At 38.0% G+C, this 13,841-nt stretch overlaps 1 pseudogene across 1 annotated transcript; it reads right to left on the bottom strand.

The window, feature by feature from the left end:
- Nucleotides 1-855: 855 nt before the first annotated feature.
- LOC311620842 (small ribosomal subunit protein eS27-like) lies at nucleotides 856-8,472 on the bottom strand (annotated as a pseudogene). The gene is made up of 2 exons: nucleotides 8,466-8,472; nucleotides 856-1,030 (listed from the first exon to the last, which is right to left on the bottom strand). The product of its transcript is annotated as a small ribosomal subunit protein eS27-like (transcript).
- Between the last annotated feature and the right edge of the window lie 5,369 nt (nucleotides 8,473-13,841).

The following is a 13,841-nucleotide window of genomic DNA, read 5'->3' as shown; positions in this document are numbered from 1 at the left end:
TCTGTAATTTGACTTTAAAAATATAATATCATTATTATTATTATAAAGTTACTAGTATCGATATTTATGATACTATATTTTGGTATCTATATCGTATAATGATGTAATATACTATATATTGCTTATGAAATAGTGAGTGCAGTGACACTGCTCCACGCACCTCTTCCTGCCAGATACAGAAGAATGGCCAGTAATCCCCAAACGAGATGCGACCAAACTCTTGGGAGAAGAACGCCGGCCCCCTACACCTGGACCAGCCCAGCCCAGCCGCCGGACCACAGGGGACACCACCACAGGGGTCCCTAAGTTTGTGCCCGCAGCCGCTCAGGAATCTGTGTGAGTAATAAAAAGCTGTGTGATTTCCAACTGCTTATGTTTCATGTGGTGTAATTCCTCCAGTAGTTAACTGAATTAATTTGGCCTATGTATCTGTTTTTGTTTTTGTTTTTCTGCAATGTTGATTTTTACTATTGTTGCTTTATAGTATAATTTGAAGTTAGAGAGATGTGTTACCTTTAGCTTTGTTCTTTCTTCTCAGGGTTGCTTTAGCGAGGTCTTTTATGGTTCCTTAAAAATTTGGTGATTTTTGTTCTATTCCTTTTTAAAAAGTGCCATTGGGATTTTTATGGGGATTGCATTAAATCTGTATATTGCTTCGGGTAATATGGCTGTTTTAACTATGTTGATTCTTCCAATCCATGAACATGGAATATTTTTCCATTTCTTTGTGTCTTCGTAAATTTCTCTTTATGATGTCTTGCAGTTGTCAGTGCATAGGTCCTTCACATTCTTCTTCTTTTTTTTTTTAATCCAAAATATTGGATGGTTTCCCACTCACCTTGATTTGAGGTGCTTTTAGTGCTGCTTTCTTCTGAAGGAGTATCCTTCTGTAAGCCTTGCCTTTCCTCCTGTTGGCTGACAGGGAACAGTGGAGCAACCCCCACACAAAACTACCGTTTGTGCATGGCTAAAGACGGTGGTGAATTATAGCATCCTGGGCATTTACATCCATGAAGTAGGAACTGGGGCTCTGCACCAGACGCTTCTTCTTGTGTTTCCTACTCTCCTCTTCTGAAGAGGGATGAGGAGAGCCTTACGAGAGGCACATTGTCGTGTGGAGGCCGTTGCCAGAAAGGCCCTTCACATTCTTTGTTAAGTTTATCCCTAGGTGCTATTCTTTTGGATAAAATGGAATTTTTTTTTCATTTCTTCTTCTAAAATTTAATTGTTAGTATTTAATTGTTATTTATAGGAACACAATTGATTTTTGTATACTGATTTTGTATCCTGAAACTTTACTGTGTTTGTTTATGGTTTCTAATAGTTTTATTTGGTGGAGTCTACAGTAAGTCAAATATTTTTTAATATGCTATTTAATGCCTAAAGGAATGCAAGAGCCATTTATTGAGCTTAGAAAATATTTTTTAAAACTTTTCTAGGTTTCCATCTGGAATTTCTATAAAAATGTTCACATTCTATGAAAATATCAAGAGTTTTATATCATCTTCTTTAATATATTTCCCTGTACTTTAAATTTCTTTAGGGAAAGTTTATATTTTATGAATAATTAATAAATGCTTTTTAGTGATGATTGATAAACAGAGGAGTATATTTATTAAGAACACTGCTAGATTAGTTTGTTACTCACCAAATTTCATACTTCAGATGGAATATAATTTTTCCTATACTGAAGAAGGGAGGCTGGAGACCTATAAATTTGCCTTAAAGACATATATTCTACTGGAGCATGTATTAACATACTTTATATTATAGACTGGGTTTTAAATATAATTTTAATGCCATAAACTGAGAGTATATTTATAGAGAATTTTCAACAGTTTTTATTCCAGAAATTATTTAAGAAACTTTGATTTGGCCTAGATTCTTGTGTCAAGAATAGATTGCCAAAATGGGAAGAAAAGCTTCTTAAATAATCTTGAGACCATAAATCAATAACTAGGTTTTAAAGAGTCTCACTTGGGACTTATTCTATTTAAGTGGCATTAATTAGCACACCACTAATTAATAATAATTATAAAAGAAAAATAAGGAAAAGTTTACTTGGAATATATATCTCCTCCTGCTAGTTATGTTTTCTTCTAAGATTTTTATGGTTTCAAGCCTAACATTTAAGACTAATCCACTTTGAGTTTATTCTTGTGAACATTGTAAGAAGGCGGTCTAATTCAATTTAAACTATTTTTTCTGATAAATATCTTTGGCAAAAGAAAAAATAAACAAATGAGACTGCATCAAACTAAAAAGGTTTTGCCCAGCAATGAAACCATCAATAAAATGAAAAGACAATCCACTGTATGGGAGAACATATTTGTCACTGATACATTTGTGTTGGACATACAAATGGCCAATAGGCATAGGAAAAAAATATTCAGTGTCACTAATTACAGAGAAATACAAATTAAAACCACAATGAGATATTACCCCACACGTGTCAGAATGGCTATCATAAAAAAGTCAATGAGCAACCAATGTTGGTGAGGATGTGGAGAAAAGGAAACCCTTGTGCACGGCTGGTGGGAATATAAATTGGTGCAGACACTGTGGAAAACAGTATGGTGTTACCTCAAAAGCAGTATGGAACCACCTTATGACCCAGTGCTTCCATTTCTAGGAATATGTCTGAAGAAACTGGAAACACTAATTTGAAAGAGTATATACACCCTTATGTTCATTACAGTGTTATTTACAATAGCCAAGATTTGAAAGCAGCCCAATTATCCATCAGTGGATAAGTGGGAAAAAAGCTGTGGTACATTTACACAATGGAATGCTACTCAGCCATTAAAAAAAAAAAAAAAAAGGAAATGTTACACTTTGCAACAGTATGGATGGATCTGGAGAGCATTGTGTTAAGTGAAATAAGCCAGTCAGGAAAAAAACAAATATCTCATGATTTCACTCATATGTGGAATCTAATGAACAAAATCAACTAACAAACAAAACAGAAACTGATTCATAGATGCAGAGAACAGACTCACAGCTGTCAGAGGGGAGGGAGGTTGCGGGGCTGGACACAGACCTAACAGTATGGCGATTCCAGGGGGAAATGGGGTTGAGGAGATGAAGAAGATAAAAGTATAAATGATGATGGAAGAAGACTTGAATGTGGATGATGAACACACAATGTAATATACAGATGATGTATTATAGAATTATAGACCTGAAACCTATATAATTTTATTAACCAATGTCACCCCAATGAATTCAGTAAAAAACAAATGATCAAGAATACAGGAATGTTTTTCGTTAAGACTCTCCATTTTAATCATCTGAAATGTTTATTCACAATAAAAAAAAATGCACACTATTATAAATATTACTTATTGTTTGTTAAACTAAATGTATGATTAACTAAATATTTGGGACATGAGGTTAAGAAGTAACATTGTCAAATGTATGCACCTTCAAGTGGCATTAGTTAGTGCGCCATTAGGTATGGGGAAAATCATAGGTGCACCTGAATTTTTCCAAAGGGTTTTCCTGACCATATTTACCTCATAGGCATGTCATAGGGAGAGACTGAGATATTATTCTCTCTATTATAGGCCAGGAAACCTAGGGCATAAAGAAGATAGGTTATTTGATGAGAGTCCCAAAGTGAAACATAGAGCTAGCACAGAAGCTTTAGTCTGGATTCTCATCTAGTGCTTTCAGAATAAAAGTGCTCTTTGTGGTAAAAAATTATAAGATGTGCTCTTTTCAGGCATAGACACTGGATTTGGCAATCTCTATGGATAGTTACTTAATTTTATTAGCTAAAAACACTGAAAATGAACTTTATCTACTTTACAATTTTACCTAGGGCTGAATGTTGTCTGCAGTTAAAAAACAAAAACACTCAATTAGTTCATCAGACTTACCTGCAGAAAACGAGACAACTGGAGCAGACAAAAGATAAATGGTCGTTATTATGTTTAAAAAAACACACATAGAAAATCATGCTTTGCATATAATGAGTATAAATACTTTCAGTAAATTATAGTGCATTAGACAGATGCATTTATTCATGTTCCTTGTATAAACCACATTAAAAGGATATTAAAGGATTAAAAAGGAACAAACCCACAAGAACAAAGAGAATGGGAGGAAATGACAACAGACAAAAGATGTCAACAAAGATTGGGAAAGTAGATGAGTGATACCTGATTTAGCAGTTTGAATGAGATTGAAACCCAAGACTGGGGGTGGAGAGCCAACTTCTCTCTGTGGAACTTGAAAAAAAAAAAACACCACAGGAATCTGTAGAAGCAGAAACCTCTGATAGTTGGGGCACAAAGTGTCACTGATGTTTGAAAGACTTTACAACTTGGACTCCCAGATCACCTCCCTCGTCCTCATGGAGAAGGTCAGCTTACCTCTCCCCAACCCCTCAGAAGATTGGAGTTTGTTCTAGGGAGTGTGTGGATGATTCAGAGGTAGACATGGAGAGAACCAAGAAAAGGATACATTTGGGAAAATTATAGAACTATGTACGGTTTAGCTATGTAGATTTATGGAAATTATTTTTTTACAAAAAGAAGTAAAATGTATTAAGAACAGAAAATAAAAATCAAAGAATGGCAAAATAAAGGGGTTATTTTGATAAATAATAATATAAACTATAGAAGAAAGCCTAAAGGGTGGGGAGTAGTATTTCTATGGAGATTCCAGAATGGAGAGGAACACTCCTTATAAAGTTTCAACTATAATTGACATTTTAAAAGAAGAATTTTAGAATTATTTGTTCATGCCTTTTATTCTCTGCTTTTTTTCATAAAACACAGCATAGTATAAAAATAATAAAACAAACTGTTGCTTTTAAAAAATACTCATATTATTTTGAACTTTAACTTAACTAATGATAAAATGAAATTATTTCAGAATGAATTTGTTTTGGAAATGTTAGACTTTATTGCTTTTTTTCAGTCCATTCTTGCTTTAAAAAAAAAAAATTTTTTTATTGATATCAGATAGGAAGTGAGAGGGAGAGAGATATAGAAACACCAATGATGAGAGGGAATCATCGGTTGGCTGTCTCCTGCATGCCCCTCACTAGGGATGGAGCCTGCAACCAAGACATGGGCCCTTGACTGGAATTGAATCCAGGACCCTTCAGTCCATAGGCCAATGGTCTATCCACTGAGACATGCCAGCTATAGCCAGTCCTTTCTTGATTTTATTGGTTTCTTTCTTTATTTATTTTTTACACTGGTCCTATTTTCTTCATCCAAAAAAGAAGCAAAATAGTTACTTCCCAGGTTTTGCATTTGTTAAAAATAATAATGACACATAAGAGAAATTTAGAAAATTTAAAGTTTTGAACCTGGAAGTTGAAGAAGACTGTAAAATTAGCATAGTGATGATAGGGGTTTTATAACTGGCTATTCTTTTCCCTTAAACTTAGATTCACTAATGCTTTTCACTCAAGCAAGGTGAACAGCTTTTTTAAAAGAGAGAGAGAATCTATACTAATAAAAGAGAAAGATGCAAATTGGCCGTACCTCTGCAATGCCCACAAGCCAATCAAGGAGTGAGTATGCAAATTAATCCAGCAAAGATGGCTGGTTAATTTGCATATGCCGGCACAAAGCTGCCAGGCAGGGCGGGATGCCTGCTATGAGGGAGAGGGTGGGGAGTAGAGGGAGCTACAGGAGCGGTGCTCCAGCCAGAGAGGAGAAGACCGAAGGCTCCAGCTGGAGCAAACACTGAAAACTCCGGATGGAGTGAAGTCTCTGGCCAGTGGGAAGATAGAGGGTGGCAGCCACAGTAAAGGCCTGGGTCCTGAGTTCTGAAGGAAAACCAGTGCTGGCAGCCAGGGGAAGGAAAGCCTATTGCATGAATCTTCATGCAACGGGCCTCTAGTAAACAAATAAGAGCAAGCAAGCTTCTTCTATTGATTGGATAAATTTTTGAAGTCAACATTCACTCAAAGATAAAACAGGACATATTGGTGATGGATTCGTTTACAAAGGGAAGCTGATTGCTGATGCAGGCAGTGTAAATTAAAGGAATTCTTTTCATTTATATATAAAGAAAAATGAATTTTTTGGAGAAGGTACAAAATATTGATAATATTGGTATTCATATTGTCCTTAAAACAACATTTCATTTTCTAGTCAGTTTGTGTAATTGGAGTTTGAATTTTTATATTATATTGGAGGCCCAGTGCATGAAATTCTTGCACTGGGGAGCTGTCCCTCAGCCCAGCCTACACCCTCTCCAATCTGGGACCCCTCAGGGAATAACCAATTGCTGGTTTAGGCCCAATCCAACCCAGCACTGACTGCAGAACTGATTTCCGATTGGTCAAGCCTCCTGGTCATTGCAGATATGATGGACCCAGGGTTTTTATATATTAGGATTGATAAGCTGATAAAATTCTAGCCTGAAAAAAAAATGTTATCAAAACCCTTTCTCCAAATGTAAATTTACTTTAGGAAATGGAGGGCAGGTGTTTTAGATGCTAGAAGGTGAATGTGGGAATGATTGCCTTGTATAAACATCACAATATTTATTTTAAACTCTTTTGGAGAATAAGCCAGGGCATTGATAAAAAATAAAAATAAAAAATAAAAAAAATGACAATCTCTTTGGAATCTGAGTCAATGAGTTGATATAGTATCAAGGAGTCTCAATAAACCAATGAAAATAAATAAATATTCCCCTACAATGCACATAATTGATACACTTCAAATATACTTAGTGAGTTAGTAATGTTTATATATCAAAACACATTTTAATTCTTTTATATGAGACATTATTTCAGCTGAAATACATGTTAGTGTTTTAAGTGTTTCCTTGGTTTCTTAGAAACTCAGAGGATTAAATCTTCTGTGTACAAGTATTTGTTAAAAGTGAAGCATGCACATCCTTGGTAGGAAGCTGTTTAATATGACAACTGGGAGGCTCTTTTGTGTAGTTTATACTTGATGCAACAATGATAATGAAGATAGTCTGGCATGTGGTCAGGAGACCTGAGCCAGTCCAGCCCTGGGCCAACGTGGGTGGCTTTGGGCATGCCTCTTAACAGTGTGTGTGTGTGTGTGTGTGTGTGTGTGTGTGTGTGTGTTAAATCATTTCACTTGCAGCTCTAAAACTTACCTGATAATTGATAGAAAATAAATCTGGTGGTGTAGGAATTATGTCAGGAGTTGATTTTTCTGAATTTCAAATTATTAATACCTTTGGGAAAAAATTTCTGAAACTATGCTAAGGATGAAGAGGAACTGTGTTTAGTTTCATGCTCCATAGAGTAGAGGGATATTAAAATGCAATTTAGTTTCAGAACTAAAGTTGAGTTTGGGTTCTGCAAGATTTATATAATGCCAATATTGTCAAATTTTGTGAATAAAATATCCCAAATACAAAGAACATGATGACAAAGGTGATATGGTTCATTTAATGATGATCTTGATTATGATGACAGATATGCACACTTCCTGAGCTCTTACTGTATGCCAGGTACTGTGCTAGAAACTTGATATACATACATGGCATCTTGGTTAATGGGTCAATACTATTTTATTTTTCTCATCATTATAAATGAAGATAGACAATGGTATCTCTATTAATCTAATGAGAAAACTAAACAGTTCAGAGTTCAGTTCAACTGTACACTAACTTCACTTTAAGGAGATCTATTCCCTAAACTTAGTTATAGTAGGATGTAGGGAAATAAAGTGCCTTATGTGTATGCCAACTGGGAACTTTTTCCTAGCTTTATCTCCAGGTCTTTACCAGGAAGAAATTGTATTCCCTGATATAGTTATGTGGGTTGTGTTAATAACACTGTAGCTCTTTGTTCTTTCTGGGAACTCCTTGAGACTTTCATAATAGGAAGAATCGAAAAAGCCAACTCTTACTTCTTCATTTTGTTCATCAAATTCTTCGCCAAGAATTAATATGGCTGCATTCCTTACAGCCTTTTCACTCTGTCTCAATTTATCTCCCCAGGAAGGGGAGATGTGTTACATAATTGCTTGGTTGTGACATTAATTTCTTGTGACTCCAAACACTGTGCCTGATATGCTTCCTCACAGACCTGCCTTTGGCATTACAGCAAGGTCTGCTCCATGATATTCCTTTCAATTTCTAATACGTAGGTTAAATTTATCTTTTAAATTTACTTAATTGACAGCTCACAGCATTGGGAAACGTCTAAAAATGGAGCAGAAGAAAGATTAGACAAAGTCTTCCTACAGAAAATCAGACTGTGCTCCACAAGGATGCATTCAATATGCAGGAGGCGCCCTCTCCTTCACTGCAGCTTTGCTTTCAGTTACTGCATCACCCACAGTCAGGAAATATTAAATGGAAATTCCAGAAATAAGCAATTGATAAGTTTTAAAGGTCATAGCCTTTCTGAGTAGTGGGATGAAATCTCACACTATCCCACCTGAAACATGAATCATCCCTTTGTCCCAAGTCTCCAGGCTGCATACACTCCCTGCCCCTTAGTCACTTACTCGCCATCTTGGTTATGAGATTGATTGTTGCAGTATCACATTGCTTTGTTCAAGTCCCCCATTCTTTACTAAACTATGGACCCAAAGCACAAGAGTACTGATGTTGGCAATTCAAGTATGCCTAAGAGAAGCCTTAAAGTGCTTCCTTTAAGGGACAAAGTGAGTACTTTATAATAAGATATTTTTTGAGAGAGACACCACATCCACATAACTTTTATTAGTTTATTGTTATAATTATTCTAATTTGTTATTAATTACTAGAGGCCTGGTGCATGGATTTGGCCTGCAGGAATCAGGTCGAAACCAGCTCTCCAACATCCCCTGAGGGGTCCCGGATTGCTAGAGGTCACATGCTAAACCAAGGGACGCCACTGGTGCATGATCAGGGTTGGGGGGGATCATGGGAGGCTCCAGGGCATGTCCTCCTGTCTTGCCCAGTCCCAATTGGCTTGAACCCCAGTAGCAAGCTAACCTACCAGTTGGATCATCTGCCCCTTGGTGGTCAGTGTGTGTCATACTGGTTGACCGGTTGAACAGTTGGACACTTAGCATATTAGACCTTTATTATATAGGATTTTTGTTAATCTCTTGCTGTGTTTACTTTATCCTGGCTGGTGTTGTTCAGTGATTGAGTATTGACCCATTAACCAAGAGGTCATCAGTTCAATTCCTGATCAGGGCACATGCCCATGTTGCAGGCTCCATCTCCATTAGGGGGTGTACAGGAGGTAGCCAGTCAGTGTTTCTCTCTCATTAGTGTTTCTCTCTTGCCCTCTCCCTTCCTTTCTCTCTAAAAATAAATAAAAACATATTTTTTTAAAGTTTAACAATTTTATAATATATATATTTTTAATTTATTTCAGAGAGGAATGGAGAGAGAGATAGAAACATCAATGGTGAGAATCATGGGTTGGCTTCCTCCTGCATGCCCCTCAATGGAAATCAAGTGAACCCGGAACACTTCACTCTGCAGGCTGACACTCTATCCACCAAGCCAGACCAGCTAGAGCAAGTCTAGCAATTCAAATTTATTGCTGAATTCTTGAACTAGTGGCTATAATGATATTCTATTATATGGCTTCAACTTGCTCTAAATGGAAATAATTATATTAAATAACATTTAGAAAGCAGCAAGAAAATTGAGGTAAGCTTTTAATCTGGTTTCATCTTAAATTCAATGAGGTTTGAAAAAAACTTCAGTGTGCATCAGAATCACCTGCCTAGAACACATATTGCAGGTGATTCTGAGGCACATTGATTTCTTCCAAGTTCCAAGGTAACACTGATGCTGCTGGTACCTGGGTCACACTTGGGGCACCACTCAAATTTTCCTCTTTATTTATGTCAATAATTACTTGGTGCAATTGCTGGTTTTCTTTGTTTGAAATCTTTATAATTCTTAAAAAGTCTGCAAGAGCACTCTTCCTAAAGTCAAGGAATTCAATGCTAAGGACGTAGGTCATTTTCAGTTACCCACTTTTGATTCTGAAACGGTGATGAGGCATGGTCCTAATACAACAGTGCCTATCGCTATGGAAACTACAGGTTTGGTCATTTAACTAATGTCAGATAGATTACTATTTAATATAACATAATGTTTAGCCCTGTTTTCTAACTCTATTTGCTAATGATGGCAATGTTTATTTTTTGAAGTATTTGGTCATGTGCATGCTTAGCTATCTTGATATGTTATCCATAAAACTTAATTTGGCTGACTAACACAGAAACATTTACTAGATTCATCATGAGTAACTAACAAATTAATGTAGGTTAAAGGAGTAATTAATTAGCTCTAAACTTCACATTAAAGATCATTAACATTAAATGAGAATTAATAATTTCATAATACATGAAAATATATTGCCCCAAACCAAAAGTGTATAACCTTAGTATTGCAAATTAATACTTAAAATAAATGTGTGACATTTTTACATATTGTTAGATCACCTGTAATTTTTTTCTTAAAAAATATTTTTATTGATTTTTAGGGAGAGAGATAGAAGCATTGATGAGAGAGGAAGTCATCAATTGGCTGCCTCCTGCACAGCCCCCACTGAAGATTAAGCACACAACCTAGGCATGTGCCCTGACCAGGAATCGAACCAGTGACCTCATGGTTCCTGAGTCAGTGCTCAACCGCTGAGCCACATCGGTAAGGCTGATCTGTAATATTTTTATGTTATACTACTAGGACCAATGAAATGTATGTTAAGGTTATGTAATTTCAGTGTGTTTACTACAGTTGACCTGACTTGAGATTCTATCTTACTGTAAAATGCTGATCCTCTTTTCCTGGCTAACTCCTACTTCCGTTTAAATACTACTTCCTCTGCAGATCCTAGGGCAAGAGAGACTAAGGAGAAAATAAACAAATTGGACTACATCAAAATAAAAAGCTTCTGCACAGCAAAACAAACCATCAACAAAACAATAAGAAAGCCCACTGCATGGGAGAACATATTTGCCAATGCTATCTCCAATAAGGGTTTAATCTGCAACATTTACAGGGAACTCACACAATTTAACAAAAGGAAGATAAACAATCCAATCAAAAAATGGGCAAAGAACCTAAATAGACACTTTTCAAAGGAGGACATTCAGAAAGCCAAGAAACATAGGAAAACATGCTCAAAGTCATTAATCATCTGAGAGATGCAAATCAAAACAGCAATGATGTACCACCTCACACCTGTCAGAATGGCTATTATCAACAAATCAACCAATGACTTGTGCTAGAGAGGATGCGAAGAAAAAGGAACCCTCCTTCACTGCTGGTACAGCAATTGTGGAAAACAGTATGGCATTGCCCAAAAATTTAAAAATGGAACTGCCATTTTGCCCAGTAATACCACTTCTAGGAATATATCCTAAGAAAACAGAAATACCAATCAGAAAGGATATAGTATGCACCACTATGTTCATAGCAGCACAGTTTACCATAGCTAAGATTTGGAAACAGCCTAGGTGCCCATCAGCAGATGAGTGGATTAGAAAACGATTGTAATGGAATACTACATTGCTATAAAAAAGAAGGAATTCTTACCATTTGCAGCAGCATGGGTGGAACTGAAGAGCATTATGCTAAGTGAAATAAGCCAGTCAGTGGAAGAAAAATACCACATAATCTCATTCATCTATGGATAATAAAGAACATTATAATCTGATGAACAAAAAGATAGATACAGAGGCAGAGAAGCCTTGAACAGACGGTCAAATTACAGCGGGAAGGCTTGGAAAGGGTATTGGGGGGGGGGGGGGGGGGCGGGCGGGAAGAGATCAACCGAAGGACTTGCATGCATGCATATAAACATAATCAATGGACGCAAGACACTGGGGGTGAGGTGGGGTGAGAGCATGTGCCGGGGCATAGAGGAGGCTGGGGTAGGGTCACTAGGGAAAAAAAAGGAGACATATGTACTACTATTTGTAATACTTTAAACAATAAAATTAAATTAAGAGTAAATAAATACTGCTTCCTCTGAAACCCTTTCTCTGATTCCCTACTGCCATCCATCCCCTGAATCTCTCTTATGGTATTGCAAATTAATACTTACCTATCAGAAAACTTGCTGCGATTAGTAAAAACATATACTTATGTGTATGTTTTTATGTGGTTAATATTTCTCTTTCTATTTGATTACAAGTGCCATGAAGGACAAAGAACAAAGGTCCATGATTTAATGAAAGAAAAATGCCAGTGTGAAGGACACTGGATAACCCCAAAGTCTAATTTTTCTCTATTAGCTGTAAATATGTCAAGGATACATCAGATTTAATCAACTTGGAAGTTTCTACAGCCAACATAGGAATCCTCTTAGAAGTCTTAGGCTGTGTTGCCTAATGTAGCTCCAGACTTTGACCTAAAAAAATCTATACAAATAAAAGGGTAATATGCAAATTGGTCATGACGCCCTCCCAGTAACAACCCAACAGCAAGCTGCATGGGGCAACAAGGCCAGTATGGGGGTTAGCAAGGGACGATCAAACAACTGACCAGCAGGCTACATGGAGCGACCAGTCCGGCAGGATGCGTGGGGTGACCAGGCCAGTAGGGGGGACAGCTAGGGGCAACAGGCTGGCAGGGGGGTCAGTCAGAGAAAACCAGGCCAGCAGAAGGGGACAGTGAGGGGCAACCAGGTTAGGGGGGGCAGTTAGGGCAACCAGGCTGGTGGGGGGGGGCAGTTGGGGGCAACCAGATTGGCAGGGGGACAGTGAGAGGTGACCAGGCCAACAGGGGGGAAATGAGGGGCGACCAGGCTGGCAGGGGGGGACAGTTAGGGGCAACCAAGCCAGCAGAGGGGGGCAGTGAATCGACCAAACCAATGTGGGGGGGTATACAACCAGGCCAACAGGGGGGGGCAGTTGTGGGTAACCAGGCCAGTGGGGGGGGGCAGTTAGGGGTAACCAGACTGGTGAGGTGGAAGTTGGGGGTGACTAGGCTGGTGGGGAGGTCAGTTGGGGGTGACCAGGCTGGCAGGGTAAGGGCAGTTGGGGGTAACCAGTCCAGCGGGGGGAGTGGGGGGCACTAAGGAGTGACGAGACCTGCGGGGGGTGGAGGTCCTCTCAGCCCAGCTTAGACTCTTTTCAATCCGGGACACCTTGGGGGATATCTGACTGCTGGTTTACCAGCAGTTGGACATCCCTCTCACAATCCAGGACTGCTGGCTCCTAACTGCTCACCTGCATGCCTGCCTACCTGATTGCCCCTAACTGTTTCCCCTCCCCTGCCAGCCTGGTAAAACACCCCACCCCACCCCCCATTCACAAGTTTCATGCACTGGGCCTCTAGTAGTTAGAAAGCCAAATACTTAGCCAATTAGCATCATCTATTGTACAATTGATTGTGGTATTGAATGAAGATTAGTTTTTTTCTACTAGCTACCATTCTTATGAACAGAGCAGTAAAACTAAAAATAACCCCATATCACCTTAATTGGGACCTTAATTGGGACATTGGATCAAGGGAATCTCTGAAGGATCCCTACTTTTTGATAGCAGTTCACAGTGCCCTGTGTGATTCTTCCATGGTGTCCTGTTTTAGCAGAGTTATTCCATGAAGATTCTTTATTTTCAAAAGTAACTTAACTTTTAAAAATGCCCTCAGGCTAAAATCCATAAGGAGACAGAAAAAATGACCTCTCAACTGAGTTTGAGAGTATCACCATTCTACTTATTTTTTCAATAACAACTCTATTGAGATATAATTCATATAGCATGAAATTCACCCTTTTGAAGCATATAATTTGGTGTTCTTTAGAATATGCACAAAGTTGTGCAACTACTGTCACAATCATCTTATAAAAATGTCAGCGTTGCAGAAAGAAACCCTATGCACGTTAGCCATTACTCTTCATCCCCCTCCTTCAGCCCCTGACA

The sequence above is a fragment of the Pipistrellus hanaki genome (genome assembly GCF_964339955.1).
Source record: "Pipistrellus hanaki genome assembly, chromosome: 1".
In the NCBI taxonomy this organism is placed as follows: Eukaryota; Metazoa; Chordata; class Mammalia; order Chiroptera; family Vespertilionidae; genus Pipistrellus; species Pipistrellus hanaki.
The sequence above is the reverse complement of the archived record's forward strand: the minus strand, read 5'-3'. Positions and strand labels throughout refer to the sequence as shown.